Raw genomic sequence first — 16,882 nt, forward strand, 5'->3', positions numbered from 1 at the left:
CTAGCTTATCTCTCCACGCTTCAGGCTCTCTGCCTTTATTCCTGATGAAGGGCTTTTGCCCGAAACGTCGATTTTGCCTGTCTTCGGATGCTGCCTGAATTGCTGTGCTCTTCCAGCACCACTGATCCAGAATCTGGTTTCCAGCATCTGCAGTCATTGTTTTTACCTAGGTTGCTGAGAGGTCTAGGAAGCGGAGGGAGGTGTCCGAGATACTCCAGGTGAACTTGAGGTCATGGTGGAAGGTGTTTGTGAAGTTGATGAATTGTTCAATCTCCTCATCGGAGCACGAAGTGGTGCCGATACAGTCATCAATGTAGCGGAGGAAAAAGCGAATGGTGCCAGCGTAACTATGGAAGGGTTCCACGTACCCGACGAAGAGGCAGGCAAAGCTGGGGGTCTATGTGGGTGCCAATGGCTATCCCTTTGGTCTGAAGGATTCAAAGTGGGAGGATTCAAAGGAGAGGTTGTTGAGAGTGCGGACCAGTTCAGCCAATCGAATGTGTGTGTCAGTGGAGTGTTACTCGGTGGGTCGGTGGGAGAAGAAGACGTGGAGAGCTTGGAGGCCTTCACCATAGCGGATGGTATTGTACAGGGACTGTGTCTCCATAGTGAAGTTGAGGGTATTTAGGGATAGTTAAGAAATCCCAGCAACGTTCCCTCCACATTGCACTACTCTGCTGTTCCAGGACAATTGGCATCAGCACAATGATCATGGCATTGACTTCCAGTTCTGAAAGTCGTTGCTGCATACAGGCCTCCGATGTCCTTGCAGCTGGTAAGGAAGTAAAAGGGAACACTGCAGCCAGTAATACATCCCATGAAAGAATTTAAGAAATCTGTTTGGAGGAGCAATGAGAGAAAGGCAATCTAAGATTAGCGGAGTGGCATGTGTGAGAGAAAGGGAATCCATAATTGGAAGAGCAATGAGTAGAATAGGGAGGAAATCAGTGATTAGAGGAAGAGCAGGCATGGATGAGTAACTCACCTCCAAGGTCTATTGTACAGACTCCCACAAGATAAAAGTCAAAACGGTGATAAAATCATCTTCACTTTCTGGATGAGTTGTCAACCACCTGATAATGGACTGGCACTCCGAAAGCTAGTGTGCTTCTAATTAAATCTGTTAGACTATAACCTGGTGTTGTGATTTTTAACTCACAACAAAACAATTTTCTTGATCACGCCATCCATAATATGCACCAGTTGAACTGAACAATAGTTGCCAACATTTCTGGGTGAGTGGATTATTATAATCCTTATAGGACATTCATTTGGTTTAATGACATTGTTGCAGTTATCAGCAAGACTGTTTGCCTCTTCATAATATAGAGTATTCTGCAATGGACGTACACCACACCCTGATACCCGTTTTCTTTCATTCTTTGAACTGTACCCATTTTAAATTACAGTTGGTCACTTTGTGGAGTTTCTAGCTCAGGGTTAATTGAAAAGAAGCTGATGGTGTTTCCGATATTGTGAATGCTCCCACAACTTCAGTTGAAAATACCCACAAAGATGTTGACTAGAAAGATCATCTCAAGCAACTGAATATCATTCAAACCCTCAACACTCGCTCAGCTTGCTGATTAACAAGGGGAAGACTTCTTTGTGGTGTTCTGAATTTTTGAGCCATGGTACCTTAATTATACTTGTTAAGAATGCAATTGCTGAGTAAACCTAAGTTGTTTCTCATATAAAGTTGTTGGGACAGCAACTCATGGGCAAAGATGCATAATAGTGAAATTGCTCTGCGTGCCGAACTTGTGCTATGTTTTTTAGTTGCCGTTTGAGCCCTGGCCCCCAGCAGCATGTGGCAGGGTAGAGCATCAAATAAGGAGATATTTCAGCTCTTGTTGGTCTCTTCAGGAGAGGAACGGTTACTTTAGCAAGCTTCTGGTACCTGAACCGTAGATCACAAGTGGTAGGCTGAAGCTGGGGGAGGAGGACTGGCAGAAAACAACCTAAGACCTGTGTTGGTACCTGATGAGGGGAGCTGAAGTGAATGTCAGCTGCTCAGCAAAAAAAAAACAAGATAGCAACCGTGGTTATGATCAGAAGTGTTGAACTCAATTTTGAGAGAATAGAGGGCCAAATGAATAACGTTGTGCTGTTGATCAAGCTTGCTATGAGCTTCATTGGGTAACTGCAGTTCTTTATGTACAGAATGCAGAGTGGATCAAATGTTAACTTTTGTTTCTCCCTGATGCTGTTTACCAACATTTTTGTTATTTTGGATTTTTAGTATCTGCAGAGTTTTGCTTTTGATGTAGGCATTTGTAGAATTTAACAGATTATTTTCAGCCCCAACTTTAGGAACGTGCATTCCAGTTTGAGTGAATTCATGATTTGAAGGTCTGTGAATATGTGCCCCTAGCTACCTTCCTTGGTTTGTTTCCAGCTTATTTATTATAGTTCTTAGAATATGCATATCACAATCAAAAGCTTCTGAAATCTCAAGACCATCTTATTGCTATGGTGAACCTAAAATATTAAATTAAACAGTGAAACACAATACATAATGAGTTTTGAGAAGATTTGTAGTTCAGGTTGAGGTTCTGGATGTAGGTTTGCTCGCTGAGCTGGAAGGTTCATTTTCATACATTTTGACACTATACTAGGTAACATCTTCAGTGAGCCTCCAGATGAAGCACTGGTTGTATAGTCCGCTTTTCATTTGTGTGTTTAGGGTTCCTTAGATTGATGTCATTTCCCGTGGTGTTATCATTTCCTGTTCTTTTTCTGAGGGGGTGGTAAATGGGGTCCAAGTCAATGTTTTTGTTGATAGAGTTCTGGTTGGAATGCCATGCTTCCAGGAATTCTCGTGCATGTATCTGATGGCTTGACCTAGAATGGATGTGTTGTCCCATCCCTCGGCAACAAACCGACAAAACACATCCAGAAACCTGAGCCACTCTCCCCTACATCAAAGACATCTCTGAAATGACTGCTAGACTACTCAGACCTTTTGGCATCATGGTAGCCCAATACACTAAAACAGCAGCTAATGAACTTGAAAGACCATATCCAGACAACAAGCAAAACTAATGTCATTTACAAAATACCTTGCAAGAACTGTAACAAACACTACATTGGACAAAAGACAGAAAACTCGCCACCAGCATACATCAATATCATCTAGCCACAAAAAGACATGACCCGCTCTCACTAGTATCTTTACGTACAGATAAGGAAGGACACCACTTTGACTGGGACAACACATCTATCCTAGGACAAGCCAGACAGAGTTACGTGAGAATTCCTGGAAGCGTGACGTTGCAACTGGAACTCTATCAACAAACACATTGGCTTCGATCCCATTTACCATCCCCTGAGAAAAAGAACAGGAAATGACATCACCAACTAAGGAAACCTAAACACACAAATAAAAAGCAGGCCATACCACCAGTGCTTCATCCAGAGGCTCACTGATGATGTTACCCGGTATGGTGACAAGACATCTGAAAACGAACCTTTCAGCTCAGTGAGAAAACCTACACCCAGAACAATACATAATGTAATAAGTGTATATAATACAAAAGCAAAGTGCTAGAAATCTGAAGTAAAAACAAAGTACTAAAAATACTCAACAAATATGAGAGCATCAGTGAAGAGAGAAACAAGGTTCACATTCTGAAAAAGCCATGTTCAACTTGCAACAGCTCACAAAAACTACCAGACCCAGCCAATCATTTCCAGCACTTTATTTATTATAGAAGATAAGCAGTTTACTGATGCTGCCTTCTATTTTCCTCTTTTTAAAAAATTACCTTGAAGTTTAGTTCTTTGATACTTTTGTTCTGTCTATTTTTACAACATATTTAATTTGAAAAATTTATTTATCATCTAACATTTTTATCACTTTTCTTTCAAAAGTAGACAACTTCAAAGGCAAGATAGTCCCAATTAACAAAAAACCCTAATTGATCGAATCATATGTAAATAATAGCTACATTCAAGGTATTCAGCAGGTGAAAAGTGTCTATAATATCTTTTGGCCTTCTCTAAAATGAATTTGGTTGTTTAAACAAGTGGGAAAGATCAGAAATGGCTAAAGTAGTTTCATCATCATGAGCATACTGTATTAACTTGTAAAAGGTACAGTGCCTTCCAATATTCTATTTTAAGCGTGGTTGTTGATAGTCGCTCTCGCTATTCAGATAGGTTCACTCAGTAGGAGAGATGGAGGCACTGTTTGAGTAAAATTTGCTAACACTCATCAGATTTCATGGTCATGCAAAAGATATTATCTGCAGTTAGTAGTTTCACTCTGCCCAAAACCCCTCGAGACTGCAGTTCATTGCCAAAGGCACTTTCCCACCAGGAGATTAGAGAACTGAATAAAAAGAACCAATCTGCCTAAATTTGTGCCTGTGGGTCATGTGAAGTAAAAAGATGGAATAAAAGGTAAAATACAAAGCAAAGTAACATTTTAAACTAAATTATTCAATTGTATTTTTCAGTTAAAATATGCAGGATTGATGTCAGTCCAATTAACCTATACTTTCACCTACTACCAAATTGATAAGCATCTGGAAGATTTGATGAAAAAATATCATCTGCTAACTTGTTATCCTTAAATTTTGTCAACCTTTAAACTTTAAACCAAATTACAGCCTTCTGGTAAAAATTTAAAATGCATTCTTTGACATTTCAGACAGCAGACCATTTACCCCGTTTTCACGCTTCAAGGATTTGATTTCTGTTTTAAATTATTCTTAGCCTTCCCTTTTTATTGGTGTCTCACTTCAGCCAAGTGGCTCGAACTATTGGCTGTGGAATGTTGCTTCCTGTAGTTTAATCTTCAAGAGCAAGTTTGCAGCACCGAAAGAGGCTGTTGCATTAGTATTAGATCTTTGCTGGAACAAACTATAACTAATCCCAGTCCCAGTCCTCTGCTCTCTTTCCATGGCTTGGAATCTCTCACATCTTTAAACATGTGTCCAAATTTCTCTTAAAGCGCAATAGTCTCTGCCTCAAATACTCCATCTGGCAAATTATTCCATACTCCAAAGGCAGATCTAACAATTTGGCTTTGACCTCGAATTAGAAGAAAACAGTCTACACTCATCAGTTCAGTGATTAATTTAATTAACCATCCCTTCATTTGGAAATGTGTGCTGTACCTTTTGCTGTTTTCAAAATTGAGTTTATATTTTTTATTCATGTTACACAATTATGTGGACACTGCAGTCAGTGTAATGCAAAAAAAAATTAATGGGGTTCTGGCAAATGGAAAATTCGCCTAAGTGGTTTAATTTATTGATCTCAAAATAGTTCCTTGTTTTTCAAAGACAGGAGAGGAATAGACCAGTGTCAGCCAGAAGCAGGTCCAGGTCAGGAGTGTTATAGAATGGAGTAACATAGAGTGAAATATCCTGTAGTACATTTTAAAAATATCTTAATCTCAGCTGCTTAAGAACAGCCAATGTCTTGAAATTAATTTTGCATACAACTGTTGATGATGCGATTCCATATATTTGGGCATTTTGCACCATATTTCAGAAAGTTTTTCTCCCCCAGAACTTTGGCTGACTAGAAATAATTTGAAATCATCCAGTCATATTCAATCAGGACAAGTAAAACTGTTTAAAAAGTAAATATTTTTACCTTATCAACCAGATCTTGATTTGTGATCTGGATCCAGAGGTTAAAGAACCTTGTCACCTAGACCCTTCATACAGTAATTGTGTGAATTTAAAAACCAAATGATAGATACTGCATTTATTCACATTGCACATGCGTATTCCCAATAGGATTCATCCAAGAGTTTGTAGTTGGTGAGAATTTATGACCGGATCAAATCAAATTCTGAATGATTTCAGGCAAACTCTGACTGCTATTTGTCACCATGTTGATGAACTTGTCAACTAATAGCAGTAAAGAAGGTATGATGGCTGAAAAGATCTTGTGGTGTAGAGGTTAAGGAGCAGGCTTCACAGCAATGTCCTTTGTGGGTGGTGGCAGACATTTGAGTTGATATGTCTGATGTCTGAGGGGTTTTGTCAGTTCCCAGCAGGACTATTTGCTGGGAATGTCTTAGGGACACCCATCCCAGGGAAAGGACTGACATTTGATCTACATTTTTAGCATGTGTGCCTCTTGTCCACTAAATCACAGCATAACATCGGCAACGAAATGCAATCCTGCAACTGAAGAATACCAAAAGTAAGCAGAGCTGCAGACGATGGATATTATTATGTAGAAGCAGAAAGGACAAAGTTTCAGCAGGCACTTCAGTTTTGATGCGAGATAGATTCTAGAAAATATAACTACAATAGGTCCATTAAAAATGGGTTTAATCACGCAAAGTTTTTAACATCATAGAATCATAATCATATAGCTTAAAAAGAGTCCCTTTAGCCTTTCAAAAACCTATTTATTCTAATCCCATCTTCCAACACTTGATATCGAGCCTTGTATGCTATGTTATTTTAAGTGTTCACTTGAATACTGCTCAAATGTTTTGAGGGTTCCTGGGCAATGAATTTCAGATATTCCCCATCCTCTGGATAAAAACAATTTCCTCAAGATTCCTCTAAAATTATTGTTGCTTAGTTTAAATCTTTGCCCCCTTGTTGACCATTCTACTAAGGGGAAGTGATTATTCTAAAGTACCTTGTCTATGCCCTCATAATTTTGTACACCTTGATCAGCAGCAACCCACCATGCTTTTAAGTTCTCAGAGAAGCAATCCCAGCCTATCTGTTCTGTCTTTCTAGCTGCAAAGCTCCTGTCCATACAGCTGCCTAGTGGATCTCCTCTGCATCCTTTCTAGTGCAATCATATTGTTTCTATAATGTGGCAACCAGAGCTACACACAATATTCCAGCTGTACTCATAACTTACTTTGTATACAGCTCCATCATATCCTCCCTGCTGTTGTATTCATTGTCTCGACTAATAAAGACAAATATTCATGATGCCGCCTTAACCACCTTATCTACCCATCCTGCAATCATTAAGGATCTATGGACATGCCCACCAAGGTCCTTCGGATTCTCTGTACCCCCCCTCCCCAGGGTACGACCATTGATCGTGTACTTTCTTGCCTCGTTAGTCCTCCCAAAATGTATCCCCTCACACTTTTCAAGATTAAATTCCATTTGCTACTGTTTTGCCCATCTAACCAGCCTGTTTATGTAATCCTGTGGACTAAGGCTTCCTTCATCACTATTTACCCCAATTTTCATGTTGTCTGTGAACTTTCATTCATCTCTAGATCATTAATAACACTACAAACAGTAAGGGACTCAGGACTGAACCCTAGAGTATGCTACTGGATACAGATTTCCAGTCACTTAAAACATCCTTCAACCACGACTTCCTGCCTCTCACCACCAAACCAATTTTAGATCCAATTTGCGAAATTGTCTGGGATCTTATGGGTCCTTGACTTCTTGACTAGTTTCTCATATGAGCCTGTGTCAAAAGCCTGAGTAAAATTCATGTAGGCTACATCAACTGCACTGTCTTCATCGACACTACCTATGCATCTCCTTGAAAAATTCAGTTAAGTTTGTTGGATGTAACCTCCCCCTGACAAAACCATGCTGACCATCCTAAATTCATCCCTGCCTTACCAAGAGGAGATTAATTTTGTCCTTCACAAATTTTTCCAGTAGTTTCCCTACCATTGCTTTCATACTAACTGGCCTATAGTTTCATGGTTTACCTATACAAACCTTATTGAATAATATTATGACATTAACTGTCCTACATCTGTCCTGTGGCCAGAGAAAATTTGAGAAATTATATTAGAGCCATAAAAGGCATTCTATCTGGATGTATTATCACTTGGAATGGTAACTGCTTTGCCCAAGACCGCAAGAAATTACAGAGTTGTGAATGCAGCCCAGTCCATCATGAAAGCCTGCCTTCTTTGCATTGACTCTGTCTTTACTTTCCGCTGCCTCTTGAAAGCAGTCAACGTAATCAAAGACTGCCCCCAGCCTGATAATACTCTCTTCCACCCTCTTCCATAGTGCAGGAGGTACAAAAGTTTAAAAACACATACCAACAGATTTAAGAACAACTTCTTCTCCACTGTTATTGGCATATCATCTGTTAGAGTTGATCTTTCTCTGCACTTTATCTGTAACACTATATTCTGCATTCTGTTCTATTACCCTAGTGTAAGGTATGATTTGATTGGATTTCATGAAAGCAATACCTTTCACTGTATTTTGGTACATGTGATAATAATAAATCCAATCAAATCAAATCAAATTGAGCTCCTGAAATCTCCATGCTTGAATGTGACAGCAGCAAGGGATACATTTAATCTGGTCCTGGATGTTTATCCATTTTCAAACTTGGTAAAACTACAAATGTCTCCCCTTTCTATACGCTGATTTGTTCAAGTATATCACAGTGCCCTGCCCTGATTTTTAGAGATTCTTTTAGCCTTTCAATATCTAAAGAATGCTTTAAAAATAATTACCATTCATACTTACCATCTGCCTTAAAATTTAGCATGAGATTCAAATATTTGAAAACACCTAGCTAATTAAGGAAGATTTTTCCAAAGTCATTTGTCATTTTTACATTTTAGAGATGCTATATAATGACAATCACAGCATGCTCCTTCAATAAAAGAGAAGTTTGAGGACTAATTGTAATTTATTCATTACAGAGTAATTTATCCCATTCATAGATATTTTATTGTCCTGTATATTGTGAACATGTGTTCATGCAGAAGGCAGATTGGGCCATGAGTAATTATTCTCCAATTCACTATCATGTGAACTGATGGTTGGAACATTTTATACTGGACAAATCTTAGCCAAATATCAAGGTTTCATTGTCAAGCAGAGTTCAGGCATATTGTCATAAGGCGGAATGGATGGAATTGACACACCCATCTCCTAACATCAATTTGATTAGAATGTGTTGCATGTTGTTCAAGGCACTAACATTTTGCTCACCATCCTGGCCTAGGGAGGGAAAACTTAAATTAGTTTTTCACTCCCAGTTACTCTTCAGAGAACTGAATTGAATGTATTTTTCTGTGGAAGTTGCATGAGTATGGATTTCGATGTGATTGAGATACATTCAAAGTCAAGTAGACTGCAGACACTAGCAAAATGTGCACAAGAAGAGTGGGCACTTTGGTCTGACATCAAAGGGCACTCAACATGCAGGATACTGTATTTCACAGTCATTCCCTGCCTTCAGGAGAAGATGAGGAAAAATGTTGAGTAAAGGAAAAGGCAAAGTAATATCTGATTAGTGAAAGATAGCAAACTCCTAAGCAATTTGTAAGCTCTTGCCATCAAATACTTCTGTTTTTGCAAAATGCACTGTTTACTTTTCATAAATAAGGCACTGCATTTCAACTTTGCATCAACACCATAATGAGTTCCAATGGTTTTTTTCCTTAAATACCCTTTATTCTGTCACACCAACAATTTTAGATCATTCAAAGGCATTTGATTGAAATTATCCAATAATTTATATGAATCCAAATCAATAAATTACGCATAAGGGAAAGTGGATTATGTAGTGCAAACAGTTATAAAGCACAAAAATATGCAGTAACTACATGTTGTATTTCCACAATCTTACAAGGTTTCTAGTTTGGCATTTACTTTTCTTTATTAATTTTGGAAGATGTGGACTTCACTGGCTTGGCTTGCATGTGTTACCCATCCCTAACTGATCTTGATAAAGTGATGGGACTGTCTTTTTAAACTGCTATAGTCTGTTTGGTGTAAAGACACCCACAGTGGTATTAAAGATAGAGTTTCAGGGTTCTGACCCAGTGACACTGAGGGAACAGCACATTTACTCTATCTGCTACATTATGGTCCACTAACTTAACCTATCAGTACTTCTTTGGAACCTCTTTGTGTACTTGCAGTTTACATTTCCACCTCACTTTGTATTGGCAGCAAACTTGAAGTACATTAGTCCCAATCTCTTAAGTCATTAATTTAGATTGAAAATAGCTCCAGTCCCAACACTGATCTTTGCACAATCCACTAGTTGCAGTTTGCCAGCTTGAAATGTTTCATTTATTTTGGTCTCAGCTTTCTGTCTGTGAACCAGTTTTCACTCCATGGCAATATGTTACTTGGAATTCCAAAAGCTCTTATCTTGCAGTTTAACCTTTTTGTTGCACCTAATCAAAGGTCTTTTTGGAATTGAAGCTAGCAACCTATGCTGGTTTTGTCTTTATCAACCCTACTCATTCTTTCCTCAAAAAAGACCTCTAAAATTTGTCAAACAAAATTTCCCTCTGTAATACCACATTGACTTTGTCTGATCACGCATTTTTTGTAAGGTTCATTGTTTAGTGATTAATGTCATAATTCAAATCCATACACAGTAATATCTATTTTCTAAATATTCCTTACTAATCAATTCCAGCATTTTCCCGACAATCAATTGACTTGTTTTAATCTCACCTCATTTTCTTTCATTGTGGTTTTACACTTGGTAACTTTCAACCTGCTGGGGCCACTCAAGAATCTTGGGAATTTAGATCATAAACTGTGCACCCTCCAGAACTCTGTAGGTCATGGAGATCTTTTGCCCCTTGTCCTTGAAGATTCTCAGTATTTTTCTACCCTTGCTGATACTAATTACCTTGAGGTCCGTCATTCATATTAGCCTCATGTTTATTCTGGTTTGTAATTTCTACTGTCTCCTACAAAGCCAGACATAACACTTGTGTCTGAGGTTTCTGCTGGATATTTTTATATGAGCCTATTCTGGGATGTTATTGCACACCTGTGGAGTAGGCAGGATTGAACCCACGTGGTCTAGAGGTAGGGCCAGTACACCACAAGAGCCCTCAAGGTTTCTTCTATTTCTTAATTCCCCCATCACTTTAATGCAGCTCTGCTTCTAAGATGCCAACATTTACTTAGCTATTCTCCCTCATTTTATATACGTGTAGAAACTCTTGCAATTTAAAAAAAAATGTGATTGGTAAACTGCTGACCTATTCAATTTTTCAATTTTTTTGGTGAATTTTTGAACTGTCTTTTCTGATTTCTAATACCCCCCCCCCCCAATCTTTAGACTTACAGCTATTCTTTGTAACATTTCAGCCTCTTTAAATTTAATACTATTTTTAACTTCTCTAGTAAACCACAGATGGGTCATTTGATCCCCAAATCAATTGATCTTTTTATTCAACAAAAGTTGCAGCTACACATCACTTTCAACATGATGATGTTACTTAGCACATCAAATTAGGGCTGAATGGCCAATTGCTATAATATACTGCCAAGAGTTTGAGATTTTTTTTGGCGTGGGTCCATGTTGACCAAAACGTCGATTCTCCTGCTCCTTGGATGCTGCCTGATCTGTGCTTTTTCAGCACCATGCTCTTGACTCTGATCTGTAGCATCTGCAGTCCTCACTTTCTCCAAAACCCTCATGAAGATAAGATATTTATTTTGAGGAGTGCAGAGTTTGCTGAATGAGTCCCAGAGGATTGGGCAAAGATGGTTCTAATTTCTGATTTGGTAAAGGAAGAGGGATACAAAATACAAAACTATCTGGTGAGGGCATGACTACAATGTAGAATTGGAAGATTTTACAGAGATTGGCTGAACAAAGACAGTCAGTTTAACTTCACTATATTGAAGTCAAGGAACCAATCCAGGTCATCAAACACTGCAGTGTTTTGCTAAGTTTGAGTTCTTTAAGGATGTACAAGGGGCACAATGAAATAATCAAACCAAAAGATGACAGAAATATGGTTCAAGTTTTAATGATGGTACAGCTAGGATGTGCAGGAGCAGATGATATTGTGTGGTGAAAATAGACATTTTTTGTAAGGTTCATTGTTTAGTGATTAATGTTTGTCATAATTCAAATCCATACACAGTAATATCTATTTTACATAATGCGCATTTCCTCAGGTCAGTTCTGGAAAGTTGCTTTGGAGCAAATGTTTCTCTAACCTTGCTTCCCTTATACTTTATGCTTCTTGATCTTCCTACTGCAATTTACCAGCCCTCACTCTATTGCCTTTCACAATCCTGGCATCATCCTAAGCTCTACTGCCTCTTCCTTTTGATATTCCTTTTCCCTGTGCTGGATGCTGTTACATTTCTTTCTGTTTCCCAGTACAAACCATTTCCATTATACATATGTCAGTGACATTCTTCAGCACTTTCTTACTATTCCCACGTCATGCCAGTGTCACTTCTGTCCAGTGGGCTTACACTTTAAATCTATGCTTCTGTTGACCCACAGTTTATCCCTGGGATCTACTTCATGCTTTCATACCTTACACACCCCTCTCAATTCCTATAATAGTCTCCAGCGCCATTCCTTCTTGACTGTTTTTGTGTAATAATTTGTTTTGGAAGAATTATAGAGGCATTCATAATATAACATCTATTTCTTCTTTCGTATAACATGGACGCAGCCCTGTGCTGAATGTTAGTGATCTGTTGTAAGCCTTGTTTTTGTCTCCAGGACCCACCATGTCCTTACTGTAGATCAGCTAACTCATTTCTACATACTTTTCTCCTGCAGTTTGCCAAGCCACACTCTACCATCAATGAAGTACTTTTGAAGCATGTTTACTGTTCTAAAGGAAGAGAATAAGAGCCTCCAATAAGATACCAGTCACACCCCTCCAGTGGTGACTGGTTCAAACTTCCAACCTGTCTGACTTAGTTTGCATTTACTTTGGCCTTGGTTGGTGCTTTTCCACTCTCGCCTGTTTGCAAGACCCCACATTATACCCATTGGTTTAGATCAGGAGCCAGTGTGGAGAAATGCTAATGAGACCTGGGCAATTCACATGCTTCAGTACTAATATCGGTTCCAATTCGAGGCGGCACGGTGGCTCAGTGGTTAGAACTGCTGCTTCACAGCGCCAGGGACCCGGGTTCAATTCCCACCTCGGGCAAGTGTCTGTGTGGGTTTTCTCCGGGTGCTCGGTTTACTCCCACATACCAAAGATGTGGAGGTCAGGTGAATTGGCGATGCTGAATTGTCTGTAGTACTAGGTGCATTAGTCAGGGGTAAACGTAGGGGAATGGGACTGGTTGGGTTGCACTTCGAAGGGTCATTGTGGACTTGTTGGGCCGAAGGGCCTGTTTCCACACTGTAGGGAATCTAATCAAATAGTCAGAAGGAAAAAAAAGATTTAACGATAAAGAGAAAGTGAGAAGAAGGGTAAAGTTGCACAGAGATGCAGACATCAAGTAGTGAAAATGTTTGAAAGTTTAATGCCTGAGCAACCATAAAGGAATATAACTAAAACATAAATAAAGTTTTAAAAAGGGAAAGGACAATTAGGAAGACATAGAGACTTTTACTTTTATTCATAAATCACATGGAACAGAAACTTTTACCATCTTAATGGTACTGAAGCCAAACTTTTACCATCTTAATGGTACTGAACAAAATTTTAAACATGCCCCCACTTTTTTCATTAACTACAGTTACTAAAGAGCTTCTTTTTGAACAGGGAGCCTTCGTTTTCAAATGAAAAAGAAAATGAGATGAACTGCATTAAAATTAGTCCTGGATAGTTGCAACTAACACAAAAACCTATTTGGGAAGCTTTATCCATCATTGGTTTCTTCATGTTGGTTGCCAGGCTGTAGGATTTAGAACAGAGAAGAAAAGGATTACTTCAAAGCCTCAAAGTGGGATGCATAACTTCTAAACTGTGCATCAGTCGTGTGTGACATTAAGCTGAACTTCTAAGCTGTTTAGACTTTGTGAGTTAGTTCAATGAAGAAGCAAAGTGTAGTAATGAGCCCACATCTTTTCATTTTCAAAACGTTACTTGTTTTTGTTTAAGACTAGCTTTTTTGGCTCCTTAATCTCCATCATTATGTAGCTCAAACTTCAGTGATATTTTTATGCACTGATGAAAGAGCTACTTTTTGCATTGGAGTATCAGGGAAGAGAACAGCTTGAGAGCTGAACAAGTAAAGCTATTTCCATCTTCTTCTCATTGCACACTGTACCAGATGAATTTGTTGCATTGTTTAAGATATTTTACCTACATGACCTGATAGACGGAGATGCAACAGAGAAACTTTCCAGAGAACGGTTTCCAAAAATTATATTTGTGAACTTTATTAATTTTCGTAAAAAAATCTAAACTTAAAGTTGATGTAAGATATGTAAGAAAATTATCAAATAGCCATTGCTTTTATTTCAATATGTATTCTAAGTGTTGTTTGTAGAGGGAGAGTACCTCTTCAGTATACTGTAGTTCAATCTAAAGGTATTTTCTCAGAATAGGAAATAGCATTTTGTAACGGTGCAAAAAATCATGATAGTGTTAAGTTCAACTCCAATATTATGGCTCATAGTCATGCGGAAATTAATTAAGTTTGGAGTTTTCTTTTACTGCTGCATGAAACTTTGGCCATATGTTTTGAAACATGCTTTTTTTAATCCACCCACAAGTTACTGTGAACAAAGTCTGTTGCATTGTACTGGTTGTTGTACTTGAGATGTAAGGAAATGTTTGCAAGACTTAGGTTTTCCAGCTGGAGTCCCAGGATATTAAAAGGTCTGCAAAAGTATCTCAACAAATTCCCAAACTCAACAAATTTCTGATTGGCTTTGTTTATTAATGGGGGTAATAAGAAAATAGTATCATTGTTTCCTTTGGGTTCCTGACAACGTTTTAGGATTTAGGTCTTTGGGCTGTGTCAATATTTGTTGAAACCATTCAAACAAGCATAAGTTATGAAAATATGCTTTAATTTAATTTGGCAAATGATGTGATTATTCTCTAAGCAGGCGATTTCTGGAAAGAAACTTCAAAATTGTCTACACTGATTTTGTTGTAGTTATTGATGCTGATCACTTCAATACAGTCTTAATGGATGTCATTAGTGGATGTCATTAGTTTGGCATGCGTTATAATCAATCATGAGTTGTGACGAGTTCTGATTGAAACAAAATCCATGACCCTAAGACTGAGACTCAATACTGAGCCATTTATCCGTTTCCAACAAATCTTTTCCATTTGAAAATAAAAGGAAATCAGAAATGCAGACCACTGTAGTATTAAATTAATAACAAAGGTAAGTAACAGTTCTCCTCAATCTGGAATGAATCATGGAAGAAATTCCATTTCAGTGGGGGCACAAAATTGGCAATTGCAAATCAGCCGCACATTATCCAAATGGCCACTGCACATGGTTTTCCTTTACAACAACTTCAATCTAAAACCACTGTATAGTTAATTGTGGCTTCAGTGCCCTCTAGTACATCCTTAACCTTCAGGAAGCATATTTTCTTAAAGAACATAAATAATTTTGACATGATTTTTATTGCTTTGCATTTAAAAATTATATGCTAATAAGTACACTGCAGATGGTCTGAATTCATGTTTGAATTATGCCTTGTGCTTAGGGGAAGACAAAAATCTCTTCAGTGTTCTTCACAATATATTCTAGTCAAATATGAATAAGACAAAGAAATTGGTGATGTTAACAGACAGAGAATGATGTAATGTTAGACCACATACCCTTGTGTATTGGTTCCGTATTGCTGAACCAGTTGTAGAAGTTTGTTACTGTATTGTGTTCTTTAGGTTCTTACGTTTCAAGGAGGAACATTCTCAAAATTTGTTGAAGATACATCTGATGTAGTTTTTGAAGATCCCAATCTTAGTTTTTTCAACTGAATTTTCAAAACTCAATTCTGCTCACTTAAATGTATTGTAACACTCCTGTGAGATTTTTGAAAAAAGATTTTGTTGCATCATATCCAGTTTACGAAAGCATGGAATTGTAATAAATTTGAGAATCACCAGGAACATATTTTTCAAACTGTATTAGAGTCCACAGCCCACCGTATCTCAATTGGAAAAAAATTGAGCACATTGTACTGTTTTCCTATGCATCTGAGACACTTACAAATTGTAAGTTACATTTGCATTGCTGTTCATTTTATTAACTTTTTGGTTCATACGTTATTCGTACATTAGCTTTATATCCTAGGGTTTCCTGTTTCACTGAGTCGGATTTTGTTAGACTGCTGAGATTATGGGCTAAATTTTCATGGAACAGGTCCAAATGTGGAGATCTTTAAAAATGACAGATAAAAAGATGATGCAGAAATCCCACCCCTATTTCTGGCAAATCCCATTTTTATTAGCACAGGGAAAGGAGCAGGGTGTGAATCCACTGGTGGGAATTCCAGACTTGACATTAATGCTGAGTTCCAACAGACCCAATTTTTGTTTTACGATAGATACATCTACACCTGTAATGGAAGCCTCAAAGATTTCTGCAGGAGTTCTAAATGCTGTTGATTGGTGATTCAGTGCTTTAAATGTCATGGTTTAAGCCCCCATCTTGTGTAACTTAGAAAAAGTCAATAGCCATTTTCCAATGATTGTTCTTACAGCTGAATGTATTCTGAATGCATGACTGTGTTTCAGAAGCTCCAGAGCCACTTACCTCAGCAAGCTGGTCCTGAGCTCACATTATGCTTGACAGTTTTAAGAAGCTATTCAAGGATTAACTACATTTGATGTGTTTGCTGGATAGGAGTTTTTAAAACCGATTGACCAGCTAAGGGGATTATGTTTTGAATGGAGTTCACTAATAATGGAATTTTTGAAAATATAAAGTGTATTTGCATGTGAGCTCTTTTAGATTGTTAAATTCTTTCTTCTTCTCTATCCAGCTTCTAAGAATTGCTCAAAGTGGATACTGGGTGAGTGATTATGCAGGTGGCTATAAGGGAGCATGGAGGTGATACGGCTATGATGATGCAAGGGGGTCAAATGTGTTTTTGAGGGATGAGGGTTAGATGGCGTAACAACCTTTTTTTACAACTGGACTGAAATCTTAAAGAACCAAGGTTTTTTTTAAAAAATAAGCTCACTTCAGCTTAGGGGAGCTGAAGGGGAGCCTTCCCAATTGTTCTAATTTGA

General features: G+C 38.1%; 1 protein-coding gene across 2 annotated transcripts in view; it reads left to right on the forward strand.

Annotated features, from left to right (window-relative positions):
• Window positions 1-16,882, forward strand: part of tpd52 (tumor protein D52) — a 150,257-nt gene that overhangs the window by 120,594 nt on the left and 12,781 nt on the right. The window lies entirely within an intron of this gene.

Source organism: Chiloscyllium plagiosum, chromosome 4 (assembly GCF_004010195.1).
Source record: "Chiloscyllium plagiosum isolate BGI_BamShark_2017 chromosome 4, ASM401019v2, whole genome shotgun sequence".
NCBI classification, from domain to species: Eukaryota; Metazoa; Chordata; class Chondrichthyes; order Orectolobiformes; family Hemiscylliidae; genus Chiloscyllium; species Chiloscyllium plagiosum.